At 42.9% G+C, this 14,063-nt stretch overlaps 1 protein-coding gene and 1 pseudogene across 10 annotated transcripts in view; both read left to right on the forward strand.

Annotated features, from left to right (window-relative positions):
* Nucleotides 1–575: 575 nt before the first annotated feature.
* On the forward strand, nt 576–1,225 carry LOC101110139 (actin-related protein 2/3 complex subunit 3-like; annotated as a pseudogene).
* A 2,242-nt stretch (nt 1,226–3,467) lies between these two features.
* Nucleotides 3,468–14,063, forward strand: part of PRICKLE1 (prickle planar cell polarity protein 1) — a 113,957-nt gene continuing 103,361 nt past the window's right edge. For 5 of the 10 annotated variants that reach the window (XM_042246838.2, XM_060412712.1, XM_042246840.2 and 2 more), the window contains exons 1-2: nt 4,056–4,295; nt 8,997–9,119. The gene's annotated coding sequence lies outside the window, so the exon portion shown is untranslated. Of the gene's footprint in view, nt 3,550–4,055; nt 4,296–5,107; nt 5,211–8,996; nt 9,120–14,063 lie in introns of those variants that run through there. The other 5 variants (XM_060412713.1, XM_027967434.3, XM_060412715.1 and 2 more) reach the window with 2 other exon arrangements.

Below are 14,063 nucleotides of genomic sequence, written 5' to 3' on the forward strand. Positions count from 1 at the left end.
CGTCTCCATTTGACCTTTCCTGAACTCTTCGGGTTGGTGATGGCTTATTAGTTCTGTGCTCCTTAGTAGGACTCCCTGTTGTAAAATAACTTAGCACAAATGGTTACTATGGTGCCTGCCCAGGGTGGGTGGCTTCTGTCAGTGTGCTTCTCCTAACATAAGGACCATGAGGAAGAATCTATGCCCAAGTCTCCTGCTGAGATTCTGGTGGTTCCTTGGCTTATCTATGAGACACATCACCTTGACCTCTGCCTTCTTCACGTGCCTTATTCTGCCTATGTGCATGTGTGTTTGCTCTTTCTAGAAGAACACCAGTCAAACTGGACTAGGGCTCACCCAGCAACCTCATTTTAACCTGATTATCTCTGTAAAGATTCTATTTCCAAATAAATTGCATTCTGAGATACTGGAATTGAAGACCCCAACTCATGAATGTTTGAAGGACACACTTCAGTGCATAAAGATATCATTTACAAAAATATGCGTTTGTTATCAAAGCTTTAAAAGAAAAATAGACATTCCCTAAGTGAATTGATTTATTTATAAAAGATTTGGAGATTCTTTTCATTGGGGTTGAGACCTGGGCACCTCCAAGATGCCGGCTTACCACTCTTCCCTCATAGACCCCGACACCAAACTCATTGGAAATGTGGCACTGTTGCCTATCAGAAGTCAGTTCAAAGGACCTGCCCCTAGAGAGACAAAAGATACAGATATTGTAGATGAAGCGTATCTATTACTTTAAGGCCAATGTCTTCTTCAAAAACTATGAAATTAACAATGAAGCCTATAGGACCTTGATATATATAACTCTCTACATTTCTGAGTGTTGAAAGAAACCCAAAAGTGCAATTCTAAAAGCCAAGGTGAGAAAGAAATGTATACACTGAGAATCACTAATTTTCCCATTCCCCGAGAGCCTTTGGTTTTCCACTTAATGCCATTTATGCCAAACCTGCAGACAAATAGGAAGATGAAGTGATGAGGGCCTACTTACAACAGCTGAGGCAAGAGGCTGGACTGAGACTTTATGAGAAAGTTTTTGACCCTCAGAAGGATAAACCCAACAAGTGGTGGACTTGCTTTGTGAAGAGACAATTCATGAACAAGAGTCTTTCAGGACTTGTACAGTAAAGACAGCCTTGGACAGACACTGTGTCCACAGCTGTGGGCAGCATTTACAGCAAGATGTGCACAGTTCTTTGCCTTTATTTCATAAAGTTTTATACAGAGGCGAGAAAAGAGTGTCTTTACTTGAAGAGCTCTTTATCAAGAATTTGGGATGGGTTGGGTGGGGAAGAATGAGTTGTTGACTGGTGATTTGAAATGTCTTCAGTATTAAGCTGGTGCTTAATAAATAATAATAAAGAAATTACTAAAAAAAAAAAAAAGACTTTGTACCACGTTGGTTTGCATAGACAAAGAAAATAACACCATTAGGATAAAAGACCCAGAAGAAACTGAATAGTCCACAATAAAGAATACTTTTTCAGATTAAGTCCAAAATAGTTCTTTCCTAACTTACAGGACTTTGCTTGGAGGCTGGTGTAGAGAAGGGTGGTGTGAGACAATGCCTTATACACCAGCACTGTATAAACTTTCTACCTGCTGAGTCGTTTCTGCATGCCTAGCATTCAATCCTCCCAGCAGCTCTCTGGGGATGGATATTATTATCCTCATTTACAAATGAAGAACCTAAGCACCACTTTCATCCTAACTACATTATCCTAGGCTGCATTTGGGAAGCAGCTGGACAGAGATTTGAACTCAAATTTCTCTAAAAACAAATTATCACATGTACCATCCAAAGTAATTTTGGGAGTCCTGGTTGAAGATCAAGTGTTCACCTTTGCAATAGGTCCAAAAGATGCTGTTCAGTGCATTGTCTAAACAGATAGCAATCCCCTTAACTGGCAACTGTGAACACCCTACAGTGCCCAACATGTTTGCTACCAAACAATAGGTGTTCAACAAATGAAACTTTTGTGAGGTCACCACAGAGCTCCAAGTCCTCTGATATCAGATTGATTTATCGATTTATTTCTCATCATAAGAAAGTAGCATTGTCTCCAGTTAATAGGGAGATCCAACTGCACCTTCCATAAATATACTTCTCTTGAGCTGCTCCATACCCAATTCTGCTGGCCACAAGTACCGACTGGTCCATCAGAGAGGATTTTCTCAGGAAGATGCAGTGATGCTTGGTCAGTGATGCTTTCCTCCACCCCATCCTCCACTGATTCTATTCCACAGTGTTATTCAATTTGTTGGAAAACTAATTTGACTTGAAGGTGTCCATTGAAACAATAGACAGGCACCCACAGATGGAGAGTGGACTCTTTGCCCTTATAAGTACTGATTTTCACAACCTCTATGGGTGGAATAAATCATTTTGTCAGCCTTCTGGACAGTTCTGGAGTTTAGGTAGAAGCTAAAAGGCTACAGCTTAATAGAAGCATTTGTAACCCTGTTAAGATAAACACACACAATTCCAAAAAAAATGCTGAGAAGCAAGACAGCCTAGGTTGTTTTCCCCCAGATTCCCATCAGGTACAAACACCGGGAACAAGCGGAGTTACTTCAAAAGCAACAGTCTTGTTTCCTGAAAGATCTGTGCTCAGAAGTTTAGAAACTCAGGGGTGAATCTAGAGGTGAGAAAGTTTTCACGGCGCAGGGAGATCTAAATCAGATTTGGAATTGCAGAGCACAGGGCTGTGGCCAAACTTTCCTTAAATTTGTACTATTTCCCCTTCATTTTGTCTTAAATGTTATTGATTTTATATCCTTTTTTCATCAACTCAGAATTTGTTCAGTATTCCCTTATTTTACTCCCAGTTAAAATAGAAGAGATTTGGTGCTCCGAAAATTTCTAGAATTAGCTGTTTTGATTTTTCTTAAAGAAATTTAAAAATCCATCGATTAACACACCGCCCTCCCTCACGCATGCACACATCCTCTTCTTTCAGGAAGATGTTACAGTGTCCCAGAGGGTAGTAGAAGGGATTGAGAGGTCAAGGAATCCCTAGATTTTCAGAGACACCTGTCAAGTTGGGCTCAACACCTGCTGTCCGATCCACCCTCTGTAACCCCGGTGGAATGAAACTCCACTGATCTGGAACTGGAACGAGTGAGGGGGGTTAAGGTTCTAAGGCGACACAGATGTCAGGGCAGAACTTTCCAACAAGCTGAGCTCCACTTCATCTGAGAAAATGCGCCTGAGAGCCCAGCCCTGGAGACTGGGCAGACTGAAAACATGGAGTAGCTTGGCCAGGAAAATGATCATCGCGATGAAAGTAGTATTTTGAATACGACTCTAAGTGCGACACGCTAACTTGGCTCAGGCCGGGACGTTGCGACGAGCTGAGGTTTTCACATGCGCTCCTCAGACTCTTGAGTTTTTATTGAGATGACCAGGGTGGGAGGGGAGGGCAGGCTGAATCTGTGGCTTCTTGCTCGGAGGTGGAGACAGCCCAGCCTGCGGGACTACACGAGATAGGATCGAGTACAATCCGGTCCCCAGTGAGGCGAGGCGCGCCGGAAGGAATCGAAGTAAGAGTTTAATTAACTATCCCGCCCCGACCAAGCCAAAGGAAAAGAACCCCAAATAGGCAACCCCGAAACCGTTTGATCAGAGGAAATTGGGTTTGTCTTTTTTGCTCCTTCACCCTTCCTGTCTTTCCATCCATCAGAATGCTTGGTTTAAAAAAAAAAAAAAAAAGCGTATAATTGGGGGCGGGGCAGAGAAGACCCGACTGCACTTGAGAACCCCGGCTGCGCCCAGGCGAACTTCATCCCGCAGATTGCGCGGACTCAGCTCAGCCCTCCCGCGGCGCCGAGCCGGTCCAACCAGCCCGGGCTCCGCGCGCCCTCGGCCGCCGGAATCCGGCGCCGACCCGCCAGCCTTTCGCAGCGGAGCCGGGGCCGCGTGGGCGCGCGCGGCCCGGATCCCGCGGCGGGTTCCGCGCTCCGCGTTTTCGCTCGCGCCGGGCGGGCGGCCGAGGGCGGGGTGCGCGGCGGCGCGGAGAGGGCTGGGGAGCCGGGCGCACTCCGCCTGCAGCCCCGCGAGCGCCGCCTCCCGCGGCCGCCGCGCCAGACAGCGCGCCCCGGAGCGTGCCCGCCTCGCGCCGCCAGCGCTGACCTCCGCGAGGGGCGCCGCGGCCGCAACGGCCACGTCCCGGGTGCCGGGTGGTTTCTGCGCTGCCCGCCTTCGCCCGCCGCTGACACCGCGGAGCGCGGGTCCGCAGAGCCGACGCAGAGTCGACGACCGTCCAGCCGAGTCCCGCTCCCTCTCTGAGGTGAGTGGGCTCTGCAGAGGGGCTGCGGGTGCGGCGGTGGGCGGCTAGCGCCGCGGGGTAAGGGCCGAAAAGGTCCGCGTCACTGCGGGGCGTCTGACACTCGGAGTGGTTCGGTGTCGCAGAAGATGCGGGAGATGGGCATAACCGGTTTGTTGGGCTGTGTAGACAGTGAAAGCAGATACTGGGGCTGCGGCACCAGAGGGCTTCAGATAGCCTGCCCGCACCGCTCCTGTTGGCTGCAGCACAACCAACTCTTCCTTTGATTCTTCCCTGCGTGGAAACCGTTCAGGGGCCCCAGAGTTGGGGCGCTGCGGGGCGCAGGGAGGCCAGGGCGCATTGGTCAGTGTCCGCCGCTTAGGATCGCCTGTCACCTACCGGCGTCCAGAGGCAGGCTGCCGACTCTCCCCTAACACTCCGGGGAAAGGGTCGATTGCTTTTTTCCTGGGGTGCATCAGCCCCCTACCTCCCGCCCCAGCAGAGCTGTTTTCTGCGTGTAACACGAATATGGGAAAGAATGGGAGCGTCGACTTCCTTTTAGGCAGAAAAAGTTAAAGAAACTGGGCATGTTAATAATTAGCAGGACCCGGACTCAGGATGCAGCAGAAAGCTGTTAAATTTTCATTGCCCTCTAAGAAAAACAAACGGCATCGCCAGTGACTATTGGCAGTGCCGTGTTATTTTGGGGACTTTGGGGAAATTGTCCACAGATTGTCTTCAGGAGGCTGAAGAAGGAGGTGGGGGTGGGGGAAGGACGGCTGGCACCGCTCTGCGTTCCAGCTTGCCTAAGGAGGGTTCAGAATCACAAGCCAAACACGTTTGGTTGCTGATTTCTTGAAGAGTATGGAAGGCAGAGCCACTGCGGCCCTGAGCAAGGTGAAGAACACGGCATGGGAACTGCCTAAAGGAAAAGAACATGTAAGGATCTTGCCTCTCCCAAGGAATTCAGCTGCATTTGTGCTATAAAAAGCATGCATATATATGTGGCTTTTAGGATGGGTTTTATGGAGAAGAGGTTGTATGTGATGAAATTGTACCTGCGGTAGTTTGTCTAGCTCCCAATTTTAACCAGTACTTCAGAAGGGTGTTTGCTGCTGATGTTACATAATCAATGTGGTTCACTGTCAGATATTTTTTAATGTGTTTTTGGAGTAAAAGGAACTTCCATCTGTTACTTCAGACAAACCCAAGGTGTAGACGGGTGAGGGTTGCTGAATATTTGCCCTGGTCTGGCTCCAGATGTGTGAGCTCAGCTGTTGCCTGTCACTTAGGTGACAACTGGCCTTTTCCCACTAAGCCTTTGCTGTCTCCATTATCCTCAGTGAAGTGTTCAGTCGCCTTCTATTATCAGAGTGGACTCTAGCCGCTTGGGAGGCGGTAGCCTTGTTTGACCATTCCCAACAATATGTCTGTTTTCAGACTTTAGGAAGGGGGAAAAGAAATCCCATGACAGCAAGATAGATACATTCTGAATTGAGCACCAACTTAATCCAAAGATCCTGCTTTAATCAAGACAGCTCTGGAAGAATGACGCAATATTTGTCAAGCCTTTTTCTCTGGAACAATATTTACTCCCACCAGGGGATTTTAAACTTAAACAGCAGCCATTTATCTTGCTGTCTGGTGGGGCCCGGTTCAGTTTGCCTCCATGTGGTCCCAGCCTAGGTGGCTGGGCCGGGCCTGGGACAGGAATCTGTCATTGTAGCCCAGCTGGAACCTGAAGAAAGCAAAATACAGCACCTGCTGGTACCAGGGAGTTCCTAAATGCCGTCAACTGGCAAGTCAGGAAATACAGAGGAGATGTTTTAAAGCCCTTCCAGAAATGTTTATACAAAGGATTTAAAGGTTAACAATGCATGTGCTCTACATATTAAAACTAAAAGGTGCTAGAAATAAATGGACATTACCCACAGTTGAAAGTTGGCACACTGCTGATGAACTTGAAAATCTCTATTTTGATAAACCATGGCCAACGACAGTGACTTCTCATGACTAAGCCTAGGAAGGAAGGAAAGGGAGGGACTTCTGAAGAACCAAAGGACTGGATGGAACATAGGGGGAGCCATATTGATATAAGCAAATGGGTTTTGTAAGTTAATTTTTCCATTCTTAATTTACTACTAATTTGTGATTTATCACTAAATGACCCTGTTGGTTCACAGGTTTTTAAGGAAAAGTGATGTATTTTACTCGTGACAGATTCAATCAGTTCTGCCAGTAATACCACTGAACCTTTAAAAGTTTATCATGTTTTTAAAATCAGGGTCTATGGAACCACCATTTGTCTTTCTAATTAAGGAGGTTGTAATGAGTCAGCTTGGGTCACCCAAGTAAAAGTTAATATCAGCTGAATGAAGAAAAGACCCTTATAAGAGTTAATAGCTAAACTATAAAGTTTAGAGTCAGATATAGGTAAAAGTCTGGTTACTCCTAATAACCTCTCCTACGATAACTCTGAAAAGACACAAAAGAAAAGAGGTAACAACTTAAAAATTCTTAAGTCAGAATTTTAAAAAGCTGAAATCTAAGTTTTGAAAAGTGACATTGTGAGATAATTTCTATAGAAGCTTTTATAATTACTTGAAAATCAAACAAAAGGGAGTTGAGTCTTATGACTGACTCTTCGTAATACTCATGAAATGGAACAGGAATTTTTAAAATGATTCTCCAGTAATTAAGTGTACCTGTTGTAATGGTATATACATGGTACTTGAGAATGCCCATATTACAGGAAACAATTTTCAGAAAAGATTATTCTGGTTACTGCAGTTAATTTTCTGGTTAAAGTAGTTTATAAAGAGTAAATTTTTCCTTTTAAAGAAGGAAAGTAATTTTAAAAGTCAAAGTGATCCTCATCTGTGCATAAAAATGTTAAAGATGCCAATGGGCTAGGGTAGACACCTTCCACTTGGGAGAAAAATAGCTCTTTTTTTCGCTCCAGGTTACATAAAATAGTACTAATTGTTTAACTCATTCAAGTGAGAATATTCAGTTTGCTTAAATGCAGGCCTAATTATTTCACAATAAAGAGAGTTAGGAAAGAGAATGAGTTGTGTTTCTAGGTTGGTTGGTTAGTTGGTATTTTGAGGGTTCACTCCTGCTTTGCTGTCTGGTCTCAGAACAAAGCAGTAGTGTGTTGTGCCCTGGTATCTTTAGAAGGTCTCTGTGAGCATGTGAGCTGGGAGAGGAAAGGACAATAGTCCTGGTGCCAAGTCCTGCTTCGATGTTGTTCCTCGAAACCTCAGGTGGCACATGGAGTCAGAGCCAAGTGCCAGGACCCAGCTGGCCCCACTTCTGGATTCTTCTGTCTCTGGACACAAGCAAGCATAGCCCCCAGCGCTGCCAGGAACCAGTACCCAACCCTCTGGTCTACTGCCGTGCAGAACCGGAGTCGGCAGAAGTTAACTGTGTGTGTGTTGGTGGAGGAACACATATGAAGAGTGGAGAAGGCCTGGCCCGAAATTGCACTGGGATCCGCCTCACTCCCCACTTCCCCCACTCCCCTCTCTCCTGAAGGCAAGATGGTGGGAAGAGACAGGCTTCACAAGTTGGAGCACGCTGATGTCATGACACTCCTGGCACGGAGACACGGCAGAATAATCGGACCCTTTCCCATGTGCCAGAATGACATGGTTTTTCCAAGGACGACTCCTGAGCCAGTGGTCCACTGCTCTGACTGTTTCCAGTCCCCTGGGGGATCAAACCTCTCAAAGAGAATGTAAAATCCTTCCTGTGTCTCTGTTTTGTATGCTTGTTTAGACTAAACTCTAAAATGCATTTTGGTTAGTTTTGAAGAGACCTCTGTAGAACAAGAGTGATTGCCCAGCCTGAACTGATTAGACCTTTCCAGATTCATTTCCCTATGAAGAGAGATTTTAAATGTAAAATAAAAATAAAAATGTCAGCAGAGCAGAAGCCAGTGTAAACATTCTAAAACTTAGAGCTGTGAACTAACAAAGCAGCTGTCAGTTACCTGGACTTAACGTTTTGCCTCCTGTCGGTAACTTGGTCCTAAGCGACCCTAAAAGACAACTGACCGATTTGACTGCAGTTGTATTTTTCTCACTGGTAAGTTTGGAGTCAACTCTTGGGAGAGAAGCCTTTTATTTCTAGTGGATTACACTTCAGGGGGAAAAAAAAATGAAGGCTGTGTTATTTCAGTTGTTCAAGTACTGAAGTCATGTACTCCTTTCTAAGAGTTTTGTCCTGACCACTGATTTATAGCACCTACCAGTTTTTGCTTTGTGTACACTTCCCTGTGTTTCCTTCTTGTCTCATTGGGGATCTGGAAAGAAAGAGACATCGATAATACAGTGAAAATATTGTAGTCAGACGCTGCCAGCAAGGAGACCCCTGGGTGCAGCATGCTCTCCCTGAGCTGCCCTGCTTTTATCTGCAACAGCAGATCCCACGGCTTGCAATTATGGTCTTTGACTTTGGTAACAATTCTGTTTGAAATGTTTCCAATTACACACAATATTGGCGGCATGCAGCAGCTGCATGCCAAAAAGCATTTCCAAGTATGTTCCAAGAATCAGCCTGTGATTGCTTTTAATTTAAATAAAGGCTATTTGGTTTCCTGTGAAGTTTTTTTATAACCACCTTCTCCCCACCAACCCCATTTTTGTCACCTTTAAAAAAAAAAAAGTCTGGTATAAAGTAGCCACCACTTAATGTGACACAATATTGGCCCTGGTTTTCTAGGATGGCTCTTGGTTTTGCGCAAGCATGAGGACTGTTCAATAAAGAAAAACTTACAGAAACATTGTACAGCTGTTTGGATTTCCCCAAAGAAGAAAAGAAGGAAAGATTATCTGAGCTTGTATTGTAAGTAGCCAATGTTTCGAATTTTTCTGCCTCCTTCTTTACAGATCTGTCATTGTAGTTATCTATTTAGGTCACTGAAGATTCTTTGGTCCAGTGTCTTCCCTTCAGATTCCTCTAGTTTTCTTTTTGTGAACCCATGAACATGTGTTAAAGACACATTAGAAGGGTAGAGAAAGGTCAATAAGAACATTCTTAAAACAGTGGGCTGGTGGGGGAAGGGGGCACAGGAAGAGAACCAGGGAAATAATTTCACCATTCTACAGCAACCAAACCTGCCACATTGCTCCCTCTATGGGCTTGAAATCTCTGAATACTGAAACCTTTTAAAACAGCAGTGGCTTAAATCTTTTAATAGCTACCAGATATACTTGCCTTATTAAATCTGAAAATAAGAAAATATACACTCTCAGGACTTGGAGTGAAGGGATTAGTTACAGGACTGGGAGGTTCTGTTTCTAGGATGGTTTGTTGGCCCATTTGAAACGTAACACCTAGAGCCAGAGGGTATCCAATAGCTGAGGTGCTAAGATGGTCCCAATTAGGGTGTTTTCACGTAGGCCCTTTCAATCCTGGCAAAAGCATCTTATAGAATATAGTGATTCTTTGGGCTGAACAGTAGTTTACTTGCATAAGTGCCAACATCTCTTCTGGCATTTTTGGAAATCTTCCATCATGTAATAAATAGTGCTGTATAATCCAAATTTGTAAATGCCATGTTTCATGTAGCCCTTTTAGAGACAGCTGAAATTAACCCAGGCTGCTAGGGATTGTTAGATCCTGGAGGTTAGGTTACTGCCTCCATCCAGAGTGCTACCACGAATGAATGATGATGGAGGCCTTTGATCAAAGCTGGAAGAAGGTGCAAGGTTAGCCTTAGTGTAAGGAGCGCCCACCAACCAACACTTAGGCTTGTCCTTTCTCCTTGAAAACTCTTTCAATTAAGCAAACCATCTCAGAGGAAATTTATTCAACTCAAGGTAAAATGAGGTTTATGTTGCTTTACCAGCTGAGCACCCCAGCCTGCCAAATACTTAGCCCACCCTGACCCATGTGGTTTTGTAGGGACAAAACCTAATATAGTTACTATGGTTGAACTGGAAAGTCTGTTAAAACCTATTTATATATTGGCCAGTTCCTCTGCCCTCATTGCACTGCTATATTCTGGATACAAACACATATACAACCAACCCTCTTTCAATCTAATAATAGTAAACTGATTTAGATCATGGTATAGTTTCACCAAAGGCATTTGTACTTCCCTTTTTCTGTCTTTTATCTCAATGATAAGTAAATAATATGATATTCTTCTGAAGAAACTCATAACTTGTTAACTGTAATTGATGTTTTCAGCTCTGTTATTTACATGCTTGAATAATCTAAATTCCGTCATTAGGAACTGGAAAAGACTTAGATGGTGTGGCATTTTGTTTTGCTTCAAAATATCTGCCAAACAATTTAAGGAACTGTTAGATTTTATGTCAGAAGATTCCTTAGTGCTCTAGTGTTGGAATACTTGTTATAATGTGTGTCAAAAGGAGACTGCATTTTAAATTCTTCTGTGACTATGTAATTAATAAGTATGTTCAGTGCTTGAGGTATGCACATGTTACATAATTTTTAGAAAGAGATAAAGTTAGGTCTGAAGTGCATTAGGATATCACAGATGTTTCTTGTAAGAAAATGCATATACTTCATCGGAATTTTGAACTCTTTTCTGGTGCTGAGCTTTGGTCCTCACAAGGGTCATATGAATAATTTCATTGAGTTGCTTCAGTTCTTATTTACACAAGCTTTGAGAAGAGAGCTGAAGTGATAAATAACTTGCCCCCTCACCCAGTTCTGAAATGCCTTAGCCTTTTATGTTTTTGTGAGTATGAAGGGAGGGAATAAAATATACAGAGAAGATGTTTGTGTTTAACTAACTTAATCATATAAGTTCCCTTTGTGGGTCTTCTATAAGCTTAAACAGCTTGTCAGGCTAATAGCCAAAAACATGTCCTCAAGTACTGCCAAACGTGTTAAAAGCAGACCAGGCTTTCTTTATATTGAGGTACTGGAAACATATATTTTTTTAACCTTCTAAATTTTAGAAATAAACCAGAAAAGAAATTACTCTCTTCTTCTCCTTACCCACAAAAACCAAAAGTATTATTCATTGCAGTGCTGAAATGGAAACTGATGGGAATAATGATATTTGTATGGGAGTGTTTTAAACTGGCTTGACTTGGCTCTTTAAACAGGGAGCAACCAGGTTACCATGGTACTTGATGGGTCTTTATTTTTTATATATTTATGTTGCCTGTACACACTGGCTTTTATACTTTGGTTCAGGAGCTTTTGGAGAAGAAAATGGCAACCTACTCCAGTACTCTTGCCTGGAGAATCCCATGGACGGAGGAGCCTGGTAGGCTACAGTCCACGGGGTCACAGAGTTAAATACGACTGAGCAACTTCACTTCACTTCAGGAGCTTTTGGTCAAGTGCTTGTTCAATTCAGTCGCTCAGTTGTGGCCAGCTCTTTGCGACCCCATGGACTACAGCACGCCAGGCTTCCCTGTCCATCACCAGTCCCCAGAGATTGCTCAAACTCATGTCAATCAAGTCAGTGATGCCATCCAGCCATCTCATCATCTGTCGTCCCCTTCTCCTCCTGCCTTCAGTCTTTCCCAGCATCAGGGTCTTTTCCAGAGAGTCAGTTCTTCACATCAGGTGGCCAAAGTATTGGAGTTTCAGCTTCAGCATCAGTCCTTCCAATGAATATTCAGGACTGATTTCCTTTAGAATGGGCTGGTTGGATCTCAAGAGTCTCTCTAACACCTCAGTTCAAATGTACAGTACTTGGACATTTATCCTGATTTCTTCTTGAGTGGAGATTCAAGAACAGACAGTGGTGATGTGGTATAATAGTGCAGAAGTTTTTTTACCTTCATTTTTTAATATCAGAAAATTTGGACTGTGGTACAATAGCTGTATGATTTCTAGTCAGCCCTCTCAGCCTCTCTGGGCCTCAGTTTCCTCATATGTAGAGTAAGGGACTTAGTCCAGGTCAGTGCATGTTAACCGTAGATGTGAACCATAAACACCTGTGGAGCAAATGCACAGAGGTTTTTTAAGGGAGTGGGTTTGGGGTGGAGTTTTGCACATTTAACTTGAAAAAGCTCCTCAAGTAATTTGATGCCCAGCTGTGGTTGAGAACCACTAAATTAGATGATCTCTAAGATTTCCTTCCAGTTCTAAAATTTTATGTTCCTAATCCTACTGGACTGAACGTTTTTCCTTTCTTCCTTTCTCTTTTGTTCATTTGTTCGTTCATTCATAACAGCTATGTTCATTCCTAATGTCACTGTCAAAATGTAGACATTTTAACCCAGTTCCAGGAAGATCTATGTTCTGCTCCTGTGAGTAGATGGTAATTGATGTAAGGGGGGAACCATATTAGTTCCCCATTGCATATCCAATGCCTAACACAGTGCCTGGCACATAGCAGACATTCGACAGCTACAGAGAGCCCCCAAAAGTCAGGAAACTTAGAAAATGTGATGCTAGTGATTTTAAAATAATATGGTCATTATTCTGTAGTGTACACAGTAGTATAAATATAATGTACACATTAAACTTATATAATGTTAAAAGCCAGTGTTACCTCAATAAAAGATAAATTTTAATGAAACAATATGCCCAATATTATGCCCAAATAATATGGGCATATAATATGCCAAGTCAAATAATATGCCCAATCTGTTTTTAATCAACCTCCAAATACCTTTCAGGTAAAGTGTCTCCAAATTTAAAGCAATGGATATAATTGTTCCTCTGAAAAATAGCATAATAAATACATTATTTCCCTTATGTTTCCAGACTTTGGGGATACTCTGTAGCATATTGATTATATTTTTCCCAGATTAGCAGTTGGCCTCATTGCTTTAAATGTGGAGGTGCTTCACCTTGAAAAGGTATCTGGAAGCTGACAAAAAAAGATACCAAGCATATTACTTGAGAGTGTGATTAATGCATTATGTAAAACAGTTTATCCTGTGAAAACCATGGTTTGCCTGTTTCCTGATCTCTTGGACTCCTCCTTGAATGAATGATTTTCCAGTTTTCTGCCTTCACCTGTGTGTGTCAGTTTAAGTATAACACAATCAAATCACTATAAACTTTTCACAGTTTATATGACAAATTTAAAACCTTATTATAATTTGAAGTCTTATTTTAAAATATTTTAGATTACAGAGGTCAAAATTTTTAAATAGATTGCTAATTACTGTTATTTTATAGCCAGCAATTACTTTGTATCCTTTTACAGACATGATTCCACATCATTTATTTCTTAATCTATAAACTGCTTTAAAACTGTCCATATCCACAGCGTGTGTATACATATATATGTATATGTACACACATGTATATATTGTTTTAGATCAGATAAATCAGAAATCTCAATAAAATATGAGACTCACATTCAGTTTTTCTCATAATGACTGTGATGCATCTGAAAGTTTTGCCATCAAGCAGGGGAAAATTCTTGGTTGCATAGTTTTGTGGAAATGGATTAAATGAGTTGGTTGCCCATTTTGTTTCTTTGCTCTTTTCTTCAGTCTATAAAAAAAATGGGTTATTTCCTATCATTATGCATTATTACCATTACTGTAGAACATAGATTAAAAAGAACTTAAACCAATCAGTTGGGGCTTCACAGGAGGCACTGGTAGTAAAGACCCTGCCTGCCAATGCAGGAGACATAAGAGATACAGGTTTGATTCCTGGGTCGGGAAGATTCCCTGGAGCGGGCATGGCAACTCACTCTCGTATTCTTGCCTGGACAATCCAATGGACAGAGGAGCTTGGTGGGCTACAGTCCATCCATAGGGTCACAAAGCGTCAAACAGGACTGAAGTGACTTAGTGCACACGCAAGCAAGTCTGTCGGTATAATTGCTGATCA

Source organism: Ovis aries, chromosome 3 (genome assembly GCF_016772045.2).
Source record: "Ovis aries strain OAR_USU_Benz2616 breed Rambouillet chromosome 3, ARS-UI_Ramb_v3.0, whole genome shotgun sequence".
In the NCBI taxonomy this organism is placed as follows: domain Eukaryota; kingdom Metazoa; phylum Chordata; class Mammalia; order Artiodactyla; family Bovidae; genus Ovis; species Ovis aries.